The 14,775-nt window shown below is 40.5% G+C and overlaps 1 protein-coding gene across 4 annotated transcripts in view; it reads right to left on the minus strand.

The window, feature by feature from the left end:
• The window catches only part of greb1l (GREB1 like retinoic acid receptor coactivator), a 43,848-nt gene extending 30,689 nt beyond the window's left edge, over window positions 1-13,159 (minus strand). For 2 of the 4 annotated variants that reach the window (XM_046050959.1, XM_046050961.1), the window contains exon 1: window positions 13,063-13,159. The gene's annotated coding sequence lies outside the window, so the exon portion shown is untranslated. The remainder of the gene's footprint in view (window positions 1-13,062) is intronic. The other 2 variants (XM_046050962.1, XM_046050963.1) reach the window with 1 other exon arrangement.
• Between the last annotated feature and the right edge of the window lie 1,616 nt (window positions 13,160-14,775).

Genomic DNA, 14,775 nt, shown 5'->3' on the forward strand with positions numbered 1-14,775 from the left:
AACTCTTGCATCAGATGTTAAGTTTCTATTTTCATAAATTCTCCCATTATCTCCCCTTACTGGCCCAGGTGTCTTGCTTCACTGAGCCATGTCACTGATCTTCCAGTTCATTACCGCAGACACAGTCAACAGTTGTTTTAATCAAGTTGTGTGCAGCTCTTCTCACCTCCTCTCCAATGGTTATATTAGGGCACATTCAGTGTGAGGGCTGCTGTAAACATCCACACGAGCCAATCGGGGCCTCTATTAGACCTTACGGGGCTTTCATGCACTCATTTTTCTCAATCACCCACCTTTGCCTAAACATTGGGCTTGAGTTTGACTGTGAAATTTGTCCAGCTATTCCTGATTTAGACCACACATCATGTGTAACAAAAGTGAAATTGCTACGATGATCCATCTGACACCAGCATAGCCAGCAAGTTCAACTGGGGGAAAAGAGCTGTCAGCGTGATTTATCTCTAAGCCCCTGACTTTGACATGGCCTGCCTTACATAGCCCATTTGGAATGGAGATAATGAGTAAACCCAGCATTTTCTTTGGCCTCAAAAGACACTGCGCAAAAAAACAAAAGAGTGTGGATTGAAAGCTTGCCCGCCCCCAAGCCCATCCTTCACCGCTGCACTGAGCTCCTGCTAAAGTCCCCGACAAAGGGGAAGTATAATTGCCACAGCCACCTGAGGAAAGACGAGTCACATTATCAGCTCTGGGGGGTTCTGTGAGATCTTGGGCTTCGGCTTAAATGTGGAGGGGGCAGGGGAGAGGGGTTCTTCCAATTCCCAGAGGAGCTCCACAGCTTTGCTTATCTTACTCAGCACTTGCCAAACACATGATGGTTGTTTGGAGTAGGTAACATACCTAACCTAGCACATTAGGATGGCTTTTATTGAGTACATGGCAGGTTGAGGCTCTCATACTGTAGGGAAAATAAAATGTCCTCTGCAGATGATTCAACCGACAAATCAAGAGAAGAGGGATAAGTATCAGGTGGGCAGGAAGTACTGCAACCAAGGTGCTAATTAGCACGTCTGACTCTTATAACAAGAAAACAATCCCGCAGCTCAACTGTCAAAAAACAAAACAAGAAAATGAAACTGCCACCCTGTGAAAATTCCCGCAAGAGAATTCCCTTTCCTACCTGCTTCACGTGGGCTACCTGACGCCAAGTGTGTGCGAAGTCGCACCATTATTTACTATCTGGGTGGCAGTCCACAGCTCTAATTTCCTTATAAAAGCCCCACAATCTTCTTCGAAACCCCCTCCCCCGGCTCCTCGGGACTACCTGCTGGGCCCTGAAGTGCAAATCGCTGCTAGTGAGGATAGCAGATGAGCTAAGGTCATTCATTGCTTTCCAGTGGGCCACACAAACAAAGGCAAACATTCCAGCTGAATGCCATTGCTGAAGTCGGCAGCAACAGAGAGAAAGAGAGATAGAAGGAGACAGAGCAGGGCTCAGTGGAGATAATAGCCAGAGGGTGTGAGTGTGTGTGCGTGTGTGTGTGTGTGTGTGTGTGTGTGTGTGTGTTCTAGGGGATTATCTGTGGAACTATAAAGTGGGGTGAAACAGGGTTTAAGGCCTGGTGTGACCAGAGGGAACGGGGGCAGGGACCAGGGTCTGAGGATGGGTGGACAAAAGGAGCATTTGGGCAGATGAAGAAGTCATCATCATTAAGCCACTGGAAGTTTACTGTCCAGTTATAAAACTCATTTCAAAATTAGGGCCTAGGGGCCCGTGTGAAAGGACATAGAGGCTGGGAAGGCCTGCAAGGGGCTGGAGGGTGCTGAAGTGACTCGCTGAGGAACTGTAGTGCTAATTCATTAGGGGACAAGCAGGCTTTGTGTTAACACTAGGTTGATTGGAGTGGTGACCTTGCCACACACTCTGGCCCAGTGGATGAGTTTAAGGGCAAGGCATTTAACCTTAAACTAAATCTCAGCCATGGACAAAGGCCAGCATCAGTTAATGGCAGAGGCCCATGAAACACACACCTGATGCAGTGCAAATGGAACAAAGCCTTATTAAAAGTAGCCAATTCATGGACAACAATGTAGACTATACTTGTTTAAAGAAAAATTATAGTATATATTATAACTTATATTAAAATATACGACTTTTTACTGAATATATAGCAATCATCTAATTGTGTGTATTTATTCATGGAGTTTCAATGATAAAAAACAGATAAATATATACTTAAATGTAATATAACCAAATTAACTTATGAGTGCAGTGAGGTTTTGGGTGTTTGAATTATGAAAGACAACGAGAAAAAGCTAAAACTTCTTTATTTACTCAAAAAGAGGGTTGCAGCTAATGATACTTATCATTATCAATTATTTTCTTGATAATAGAGTTGATTGTTTTGTCTATAAAATGTCACAAAATACTGAAAAATGCCACAGAGCCTTAAAGAGAAGTTTTCAAATTGCTTTTTTTAATGTCTAACCAACTGTTCAAAACCCAGTTCAGTTTACTAACATATATGATGACATAAAAAAGCAGAAAATATTCATCTTTGAAAAGCCAGAACCAGATAATATTTGGCATTTTCGCTTACTGGAATGATTAATCAGTTAGCAAATTAGTCAACCGACTAATCAATCAATCAACTAGTTGTTTCAGCTCCACTCAAAATAACGTCCTCCAAAAAGTTTTTGACATGGCTGACCAAAACAACGCAATCGGACAATGGCTAGTTACACAGTTTTGTGTTTTCACTGTGATTCTTAATCTACATGTTCTCCCTATTTTACTCTTTGCAAAGCTAAACATATATTATTAAATGCCAAATCTAAACTGGGCAAACCCCATAATTTCTCCTTCTATCTATGTTACAGAATGTAAGAAATTGTAAAAAGGTCACATTTGACCGTGTCTTGCCAGAAATGTTCTTTGATAATGTGACCGGGAGGCAGAGAGATCGGTTCTCATGGCTATTATCCCTGATAGAAGAAGTGAATGAAAGTGAAGGATGAGTGACAATTTACAATGCTGTTCGTGACTGTGTAATAAAATGGAAGGCCTGTCAGTGAACCCAATCTGCATTTTACAACGCTGCCGGGTTGAACGCCAGTTCACCTAGTCAGAACAAGAGGGAGAGACATAGGACCCTAATGCATTTATGGACTTATTCAGGGAAGCCATATTGAATAAGACAACAATGAGTTCTATTTCATACTGTAAAGCTGTCACTAGCAGTGGTCAAACGCTGGTCAATGGTAAAGGGCAAGTGGAGGGAAGAAAAAAAACTTTAAAAAATGAGCAGTTGCAAGATTTTAATAGATCAAAGTACCTTCTCTAAAGATTTACATTTTTATTTTAAGACTGGAAAAATCATCCCTTTGTATGAGGTAAAATTAAGTTTACATAATTAAACATATTCCAGTTCCTTGATTCTAGCCTGTATTTTATAATATTCTGAGATAGAAACTGATTTTCCACCATCACCACAGCTTTTTCCTAACATCTGGTCCACTCCTAATGGCTCATCTCAGAGCAGATCTTTGATGATGGTTGGCCAGGCCTTGTCCTGGCCATAAACTGTTGTTTAGACAGCCCTATTTGTTATGGGGCGTAAAAGGAGAGCCATGGATCACGTTGAGAGGGCCAACACTATCAAAACATTGGCTCTTATCAGATGACAGAGCTACCAAAGGGGTCAGGTTCCGTTTTCATGAGCTGCACTTCGCCCTGCCTCTACATCTCATGTCAGTCAAACTAAGGTGCTAAGGATGCGTTAATAATGGGGGATTTTGGAGATTTCCCCATGTCTGCTATCCTTTCAAATGCATTAGAAGGGCATGGTATTGTTTGACATTTTTCAAGATCGGTGTCAATAGGAGTTGACCGGTTTTGGTACCAATAGAAAAACATCTCAATTTGAGACCCCTTATTAGCTTTCTCTGAGCTTTCAATCGCATTTGCCTTCATCAGCAATTGGAACTGACTCAGGCATCCTCACGTGACATACAGTAAGTGTGGAATGCTGTTCACATAATAACAAGCAACATGTTTTTTGGAAACTGTAATTTCTGAATATTTTCCTGATATTTTACAAGAAATTTGTAATTTAGTAACTAACTACAGGGAAAATGGAATTTCCTTGAAAGAAAACCTCATTGATCATTGATTATTGAGAACTTTGTTCTCTATATTTGTTAAATTGTATGCTTGCCTGTAAACAAAACAGTTAGATTTCCTTAATGAAGAAAGAAAATTATTCTCTAAATGAGGAAATATCTTGTAAATTCAGTGCCTGTCCCATCGGGCCTTAGAAAACTAACATGGAAACTGTTCACTTTTTTAGACTTTGACTTTAATTGAGGGGGAAAAAAGCAGATTAATTAATTATGAATATAGCCATTAGTTGCAGCCCTGTCCTGCTCTACTCACTAGAAATGTTGAATAATCTGCTAAGAATAAAGACATTTGTGTCAAAAGATCTTCACTAAACATTTTGGATACTTTAACCCCCCCCATCTCACCCCCCTCCAAATAACAGAATCTACATAAAAGGCACAGATTCTAAAGACAGGCAATCCACTCAAAGTTCAGTCAAAGCATTTCCCTGAAAAGTTCCCACAACTGACACACTAACTCAATTTAGCCATGCAGGAGTACTGAGTACTCATAGAGAGACATAAGAATGAGGTCTGTTGTGTTTATCAGGCATCCAGAGAGAGACCCACCTCTCACAATAGGACCTCTCCTTTCTTTTCCTCCCTAAAAAAAGTCTTAGCCACCTTGAATCCATTTGATTGACACCGTGACAAAGAGGTTTCTTAATGTCCCGACGAAGGAGCCTCCTCCTTTTTCCCCTTAAAACTTCCTCACTGGGCGATCAGCTGTATCCATCATGTCTCTCTTCCTGACCCCAGGCAGCACTGCTGCATCAGCAGCACCCCGCCCCCATCACCCTCCTCACTCTCCAGCCACATTTCCTCCGTTACCCCTCACCCTCCCGATTAATAAACACCAGGTTGCCATCGGTGACAGGGCCCACGCTTCAGTCCCATCAGTCCTTCTTACTGCAGATAGCACAGCATCAGCGGGACTCTTTTTTGTCTTAATGGGACAATGGAAGCAGAGCAGTCCTTTGTTGAGGGTTTGACCCCCAACACAAACCTTGCTGATGAGAAAAACTGACAGTAAACCTATTCAGGCTACCCTGCACTGCACTGCACTGATTCCTCTGAGAAATGGGATACCTCGGCCAATGTGGTGTGCAGAAATAACAGTTAATACGGCTTTCAGGTGCAAAGTGAATAATTTGTTCCTTCTTTCTTTCCAGCCATGTTTCTTTAAAACATCCAGGGTGCTGATGTAAATGGTGGGCCGTTAAGTTAAGTTCAAAATGTTCCTGATTATCAGTTTGGGGTTATTTTGATTTAATAGTATCATTTTCATACCTAAACACAGAGCACGTTCATCCAAACCAAGTTATTTTTGTAAGCCTGATCATCAGAGGTTGCATTCTCGGCTGCGAGTAATACATGGGCTTCAGTTTCCCAACTTCACTCTCTCATCTTCATCAGCAACATAATCATACAATTGTGAAATTATTTCAACTAAAAAATATATAATGCAACATAAAGGAGTATGTAAACTTAAAGGAATAGTTTGATATTTTGGAAAGTATGCTTATTCACACAAGATCAATACCACTCCCATATATGGCCACGAAATATAAGACTACTGCCGATTAACTTAGTTTCGCACAAAGACCGGAAACAGGGTGAAACAGCTAGCCTGGCTCTGTCCAAAGGTAACAAAAATTCACCTACGAGCACCTCCAAAGCTATCCAATTCACATGTTACACCTTGTTTTTTTATCTGTATTTGTAATTGTAAAAATAAGTGTAATTTAAGCATTCTGCCATGCTGCTCTCATAATAGCGGAAAAAGTAAGAGAGATAGATAGATAGAGAGAGAGAGAGAGACTCTTTGCAGGTAAATATCTACTCAAGTATTTTAAATTTTCCTTTCCTTATAAAAGCATGAAGTTGCAGTGAGGAAAACTGATAATATATAGTATGACATTGTAAGGAACTGACTGACTGTAAATAAAAGACTGTTACAGACATGTCATGTTTTTTCTGGTTGTGCTTGAGTTGCAAATGTGCACACAGAGATAATGACAAGAGAGAGGGAGGGAGAGAGAGAGAGAGAGAGAGAGAGAGAGAGAGAGAGAGAGAGAGAGAGAGAGAGAGAGAGAGAGAGAGAGAGAGAGAGAGAGAGAGAAAATGACCTCCCCTGCCACAGAGGAACGCTGAGTTCTCGCAGCAGAGGGCTGGGTCTTGGTCACCGTAGCCTTGGACAATCTATGACAGCCTATGGAAAAGCCGTCTGCTACAGAGCCCTCTCCCCCACAAACCCTGGCAGCATCAACATGACCTTGTGTTTCAATAAGAGAAGAGGGAGTTAGAGGGAGAGATAGAGTGAATGTGCTCTTTGGGATTGTGTTTGTGCATCTGTGTGTTCATCCATGTGTATGTTTGTCCGTGTGTGTGTGTGTGTGTGTGTGTGTTTAGGCACAGATATTTTTGGGACAATGTGAATCATGTGAATAAATGAGTGTGAACTAATTTAATCATCACCAATATGTGACATGCGTAAAATCTACTATGGATGATGCTATAGGTTGCTCATAAAAAAGTTTAAAACAGAAGACATTACAAACCTACAACACCACACAGCTTAAAAAGAGCGGGAAAGAAAGGCAGGGGCATTATATAAAGAACTATCACAGAATACCACAAGATGACCGGCACAAGTTCAGGTATTTAATCAGTGACAGAGGATTTCTGTGTTGCAACTGGCACAGATTAAAAGCACCATGAAAGCAAAATGATAAATACAGAGGATGTTTACCAGTGTGGCTAACTGCCATGTCAGTAGAAACCCCATACCGTGATGAATCATTCAAACGTTGTTCATCGTTGCAAAGAAATCTGACCCAAAACAATGTAATTCAACTAGAAAAAAACCCATTAACTTTACTCCAGACTACTGCACTATGATGTAGCCTGGTGCACAGCACACACTGTACTCTTTAAAAAGAACATGTACACTGCGAGTAGTAATTTCTGCCCGCAGGTACTGTTCTACTGGGGTTGGCATCTGTGCACGTGGTGGGGAAATATAGCAGTACACCCTGTTAGAACACACTGTTCCACAACAGTACTGTGTGGGAAGGGATTCTCAGCATGGTGCTTTCCAGGTTTCAATGGCAAGAATGAGGATATAGTATTACTAAGTGCTCTCCATGCACACTTTGCTCTTCATGAGCTCACATTGATGTAATTGAGCCCAGAAAAAAAATCAAGAGATTGATCTAAAAAAACAAACAACAAAAACGAAAAAAGGAGGAACACTGTAGACATGAGATAAGTGCTTCATTCCACAGCCCTGCTGTGATGCAATGCAAGATGCAAGGACTCGGGTGTCAGGGTTATTAACCTCATTTGTTTATTACGGCTGCAAATGAAAGAGTTCAACTCAAGGAACAAAAGACTGAAATTCCTCCTTCACCTTGACTTGCCATCACTCCCCTGCGAACACACAAATGCACTCGCGCTTGATGGCGACCCTTTGACTTTGCTCCCGACAAGCTTCCTGACAAACGACTTAGGGCCACGTCCAGATAAGTTCCATTCATTTTGGTCAGGGACCCATTTCAACTTTGATCTGTGCGTGGGAGAACAGAGAAAAGGAAATACAAATTTGGAGCTTTTAACTTCTTACAACTAAATTAGCTTTGTATTTAGATGCCTTTACAAAATACTTTGTAACAGTGCCATGAAACAGTTTTATGAATTGGAATATGTATTATTACTGTTGCAGAGACAGAGGGCTTAAAGAAACTAAGGTTGGGTTTACTGAGTCATTCGGTTATTTAACCAGGAGATCCAGCAGTGACAGATAAGAACCTGGGATGCATGTCAGAATCAGAGATAACTAGCAGGACAACAGGAAGTGCCATCTAGCGGGGTCGCGTTCCACTCATGCATAAATGTACACACAATTAGCATCCAAACCTCCCTTGCAACAAAAAGCAGGATGTTCTGGCCAGTCTTTTTGGCTGTACTCTTACATACTGCACGTCCTACCTTCTTGACTGTAAGTTCCTTTCATATGCCACTAAAAGAAAGAAAGGCATTTTTTTTAGCTGAGAGGAATTTCATCCTCCCAACCATTCCCTTTCCCCTTCACTCCTGAGCAGGCCATAAACACTGAGGCGTGAAGTAGACTCACACCCAACAGCACAAATTCATGGTCAGACATTTAGGGAAGAAAAGTTTGTTCTAAGAATTAAGCTGAGCAGTTAATGAATTGCTACAGAGTCTTAGAGACAGTATGTTACAGTAATGTACCTCAGCAGAGCTATCAAGATGGCAAGTATGGGTTAAATGCAACGTCTGAGCTACTATAAAAAGGACAAAGAGCAGTGGGACTTAAATGTTAAATGTGTAGATTTTGTGATTTTTCTTTTGGCGTTTTAGTTTAGAAAATTACTTGAATGATTAATCTGTTCGTTGCTATCCAATAAATTTCTTTGATTGACTAACTGATTCGTTGACTTGTTAAACTGTTTCACCTCCAAACAGCAGCCCACATTAAAAAAAAATCAAGTGAATTTAGACAGTATACTGACTAATTTTTGTTTACTTCTGACTTTTCCAGTGTGAAGGCACTAAAGCCTCAATAGTTAGTATGCCGTATGGCATTAGAACACAGCTGCACAGCTAGATTTAAACATTACATCATAATAAAGTAAATAGAATAAAACAAAAAAAACTATAGAGGTTAATTAATTAATAGTTCCGCTTCCAGCAGGTGAAACTAAGATATAACAGCTGATAGTGAAGGGCTTTGAGGAGGAAGCCCCACCCCCACAAGAAGGATCAATGCACATAAATGGAAGAGGTCACAGACCTTTGACATCTCCTTTCAGCCGGGGGAAGGGCATAGGTCTTTGTGAGATTGGCTTTAATGATCCAATTGTCAGCTATGTCACGCACCTTCATACAGTACATACAGTTTGTCTCACATTTTGCTCCAACCTGTGCACAAACCACCCTTACTCTGTGTCCTTTCGCTAAACCGCCCAGCCGTAAGTGTGAGGTCTGGATAAAAAGTATTGCCCTGTATCTCACTTGCTGTCTGTATCCAGCTGCCTTGTTTTGCTCTTCATCACTCCCACATCTGTTTTAACCTCCTCTCCCATCTCTCCCCCTGCTCAGACTCCCCAGCTCCTCTCCAGACCTTATCTGTGCTTTTCCTCCCTCCTCTTTCATGCTGTATTTTTAGAGGGATTTGGTCACTTAAAAGACTTTCTAAGATACTTTGATACATTTCACTCCTTGTAAATCACTGTTTTTTTTTGCAAGACGCAAAACATTACATCAATCTAATATTCAGATTCTGGATGAATGAGTTCAAGATACACACTCAGTCACAGAAAACTATTGAAATGACTGATTTAGAGCGAATCTAATTTATCCATGTGTAAATCTGACTTCCTGCTACAGAATGACACTGGCTTTAAAGTCTGTGAATATTTTTCTTTCTGTTATTGAGACTCAGACACGACTAGTGAGCACGGTGTTCCTGGCATTCTTGACCCTCAATAAAAAGGACAGGTTAAAACTTTACAAGCATCCATGCGGAACACATCTGGCTCTGCAGATCAGCAGCGAGATGCTGGTTTAATTTTCAGCTTTCTCGAAAATGGCCATTGAACAGTTCAGCTCATATCTGATCTACAACGACCTTGCTGTGGTCATTAGCTAAATCTATCTATTCTCTTCAGATTCTAAGCAGCCTTATATTAGACACTGTTACTGCTAAAGCAATAAAAATATCTTACTAAGAATCATTAAATATCTTGCTAGGTAGTGAAAAGAATACACATAAACATATGACACAATGAGATGGATTTCTATTATTGATTTTTCTATTGCTGATAATATGTCGTTTTGGTTAAGATATTAAGTAACTAGTTTTAAAACAGGACTGTAACACTGTTGCATTGCTACTTTTTAAAAGATCCAAACACTTCTTCCCCCACTGGTGTTTAATTATCTATTTCCAGATCATGGAGTGCGTTTTACCGATGATCATCTGTCCATGTCACCACAAGCATGTGGCACAAGGAAACATTTGGAAAAGATGGCCCTGAGTCCTGCCTCGGCAGTTTGATGAATGCTGTTTTGAGGACCACCTGTTTTCTGGGTCCTCTCACAACGTGCTCAAAAAAGTGTCAAACAAAAGCCGTGATCTCTCTAGCAGGGATTTCATCCCTTGGACCATCTGTACTCAGGATCAGAGAGGCCCACAATGACTAAGAAGCACCTCTGAAAGGATCAAGAGAAGCTACTGCCTGCATTTCTGTCCTGGTGATGTTTTTGTGATGTAAGATGGCAATGCAAATGATCTGTGAGGGTGTTTTATGTGAAATATTTTGCCTCATTGATGAATATTTAAAATGTTTTTGGAGTTAGCTGAAACCAAAGCAGAAACTGAAACCTCTTCATTATTGACTGGATTGATTATCAGTGGTTATGAATGCCGTTTTGTTATGACACCGAACGCGAACCTGAGTTATCTATCACAAACTAGTTTGTCATAACAGACACAAATATTAAAAAACGTGTGAATGAAAAACACTGGGTTTCAAATGAAAATGCATTCCTTCTATTTCCCCCCCAGAAAAAAACAGAAACACTGAGGGCCATCTGAGCAAACACACAGCATAAACAGCAAAAGGCGAATCCTGATGTGCTCAAAATGATTGTGAGGGAATAATGAGAGGAAATAAATCAATCTGTTACCCTGGTGACAACTGCCCTATGTGCAAATGGACGTGAAATAGTCATTTATCCGCAGCTTGGTCAAGCTTTTTCACATGTGAAATGACATGTTGCATTTTTAGAAAACCTCTTTCCCTCACAGCAGGTCTTCTTCACCATAAAACAACTTTGACCGAGAGCTCGGGATAAAAACAGAGAGGGAACCATTATCATAACAAGATGAAAGGAAGACAAAGGTATTTTGAATTATTGTTTAAAATGGTTTACTATTTAATTAGGTATATTTCATTTTGGTTCATTGGTTTTCCTAAAAGTGTACTTTTATGTGCTCCACGAGTTTATTATTTATCAAAAACATGCAGATGGAATTTATCCAGCTCACTTGACGTAAACCCTGAGCCACTTTACTAATCATGTTTGAGAAATAAAAGGTTAAGGTGCCACAATCACACAAAGAGAATGCCCACTGCCAAACCCCAACAACTCAAGGCCTTCACAAGGCAACATGAGAAGGAGATGTCTCATTCAAGGCTAAAGAGGGAAACCTGTCCGAGCGCAGGAGTGGTGTCACGGGGGCCTTACTTATCTCCTCCCAGATTAAGTCCCAATTGTTCACCGGGAACAAAGGCAGCCAGTGAGGAAACCAGCCCCCCAAGGGCCAGATGGTCAGCGTTCAGAGCCCCCTGACCCCTCCAGCCCTTGCCCTCTCTGACAGGGCTGCACGTGCTCTAGGCAAGACGGGCCACCCAGCAAATTCCCAATCCACACTGCTCGTATAGAACATGTACTCACATGATACTGTGCTACCTACCTGACTTAAAGTGATGTTTCTCTTTAGTAGATAGTTATCTTTCCATAGAATGTGTAGTTGCAGAAGACAACCACGAATGTCAAATATTGCAAATCTGTGCTTAATGGCAACAATCAGGCTTCTAGGTAATATTTCTCATCATATATTCAAATATTTTAAAGCTCATGAATGTAAATTTCTACAGGTCTGGGCTAGAAATTGCTAGATAAGACAAGAAAATGCTGCATTAATAAAAAAAGTGTATGTTGGGCATTTGACATTACAGTTGCTGCATCGTCAGTGCCCCTCTGCGTCTGGTAAAAAACATATCTACTTTGCTTTAGGACCTTGTAATGTGCATGTTGTTCTCATTAGCTCTAATGACATTTTGAAAGTACAAGAAGAGGGGGTAGTGGAGACATGAGGAATGTAACCTTTGGGACATGAAACATGACAAATGGCAGATTAGATGTGGTCAAGACAGACTGGTTTGCCTGTAATTACAATGACAAACCACCAAATACATCTCCTGGTCGCTCTTATCTGATATGACTATCTAAGCTGCTGAAGCCTGTTTCCAGACAGAGCCTTAGGCAACTGTAACAGTCTCCAACAGACAAACATGTAAATTAGTGGCTTGATTCCAGATATAGCCTACTTGACATAACTTTGTCAACTATTATTAATTTGCAGGAGTGACATTTATAAAAATTAAATAAAATGTATTATCTGCATTTTGAGGCGAAACAGATGGATTTACAACTAGATAGCCTATGTTATTTGACAGCTGATCTAAATTATGTTTTCATTGGCAATTTCTTTTCTGCCACAGGTTAAACAAAAGTTCCACAATGACACTCATATCACATTGCCAAATAGAACTAATTAGGCTATTAGATGCGGCAACACTGTAGCCGAGCATCACTGACAGCCATGACATGACCTTCGGCATGGCTTCATTTGTGCAAATATAAAGGAGCAAATAAAAGAAGACAATGAAAAAACTTTTTTTTTTAAATGTTATTCATGCAGTATTTCCGAGCATTCAAACGGGCTTACAGAGCTGACAGATTACACCTTATTGCCTCTCGTCATACTTTGTCATACTAATTAGGCTACCCCTTCCTATAAAACAGCCCAGAGGTAGTTTCAATGCCATATGAAATTCACCGGTGAAACAAACTTCAAACATCTGTTTCAGCCTCGTTGACGCACCGACGCCACCAGACTGCAGGGAGACCGTCCTCCGGAGAGCGTTCCCAGCCAAATCCTATTTATAAACGGTTACATGCTTTTTTATACGACATGTGTTTTTTAAGCAAGTGTGAGGATGCAGAAAAAAGGCAACAGCGTGCACTCCTTCTGTGCAAAAGCGGCTCTGAACTGATCATGTTCATAATAGAGTTGTCCAGCCCAAACCACTGCGTACTAGAGTTCCCTATCCTCACACCCAGGCCTACCTTTATCCACACGGAAACGGGTCTGTGGGTAAATTCGCGTCCAGCTGGCTCCAACAGCACCAACACCGCTGCTGCTGCTGCTGCTGCTTCGACCTGCTCTGCTCTGCAACAGCTGATCTACGCTCAGCGAGGGAGCCGCCAAGTGACGTCAGGAACTTACTGTACGTACCGTTTGGTTCAGTGCAGCGAGGCAAAGTTCAGTGCAGCTTGTTGGAGGATAAAAACAGGACATCACAAACATTTTTATCCATCCGTCTATCCGTGACATTGTCATGTGGCTAGTTTGTTGTTCTTATGAAACCGCTAACGATAATTAACCGGTTAAATGAACCAAAAGTAACTTTTTGAAAGTAGGCTACAGTAAAGAGGAGAACCCAGAGAGAGACGGTGTTATAGACAGGCTATAGACAGCAAAAATGACTGAATCAAACAGGATAATAAACAAGTAATTAACAAAATGAATGAAACAAACGTGCAAACAAAGCTAAGGGAACATATTAATCATCCATTCACTGACACATCTAGGCATACCTAGCCTACATATCTACATATATTCTACATGTAAGATAGCCTACTGTAGCCTAGCCTAGATATATCAAAAGGTTATAATTCGCTTACCTGTAGGCAATATTTTATTTTCAAACGGCAGGACACAACTCATATGTACAGAACGGGTTGGGTTTCTAAAGTTTAATTTAAACATCTCCCTCTGCTGGTAGACATACAGAACTGATGCATTTATTTAGGCTGCACTGTAAATGAATTCGTATTGCATGTGTTGTACAGAAATCATCTTAAAATGAAGGCAACATCTTCAGCCTATAGCGTTGAATATAAATATAAAGTGAGCACGTGGCAGTAGGTTCAGTTAACTTCGGTGCCACAAAAGTCAAGATCATGGACTTCAAGCTTCTGAACACAAGGGCTCGTAATAAATTGTAAAACACCGCCCCCTGTTGACATGCCAAATCTGCCCTGGTTACAGTTATCAATGGTATGTTAATATTACTATTAAAGGATTACATTAAATGTTGTTAAACAACTGGTATTAACTAACAAACGTGTTTATTCTGTATTAGAAAGGGCAAACATTTATTTTAAATAAGTGCAGCATTTGCATCAAACAAATAAATTAATAAAGACCAGCTGCCATTCTCCAGGGAGCAATATTGACAGCAGGTCCTAGAAGCATTTCCTATACACGCACACGCGCACACACACACACACACACACACACACATATATATATATATATATATATATATATATGAGGAGCTTTTGAAGCTAACTGATCCTGTAATCTGATGTTCATGGTTGCTAACTTTGAACTCAGCTAAGGATATTAAAGCATTACAGCATGGCATGACCTTTCAAACGAAAACGCAGGTATGCTGGTGCTTTCTAGATATCAGTGAGAGCCATCTGACCTTTTATAACTCACAGGGGCGAGAGGGACATTTATCAATGAACTGAATGGTGCTGGGAAAAATACAATAGCATAGAAAAGAGTAGAGTAGAATAGATTAGAATAGACTATTTACTATAAGGTATGGTTCTGAACCAAAATAATCTCTAACCCATTTGGAAAGTTTGCATTACTCAATAGAACAGAATAAGTAATTCATTCATGTAACCTCTATGCATACTTTACATCACTGAACTGAACAGAATGAAATAGAAAAGGCAAAACCAGTAATTCACATGAAAAACTTT

This window comes from Micropterus dolomieu, linkage group LG06, assembly GCF_021292245.1.
Source record: "Micropterus dolomieu isolate WLL.071019.BEF.003 ecotype Adirondacks linkage group LG06, ASM2129224v1, whole genome shotgun sequence".
Taxonomy (NCBI): Eukaryota; Metazoa; Chordata; class Actinopteri; order Centrarchiformes; family Centrarchidae; genus Micropterus; species Micropterus dolomieu.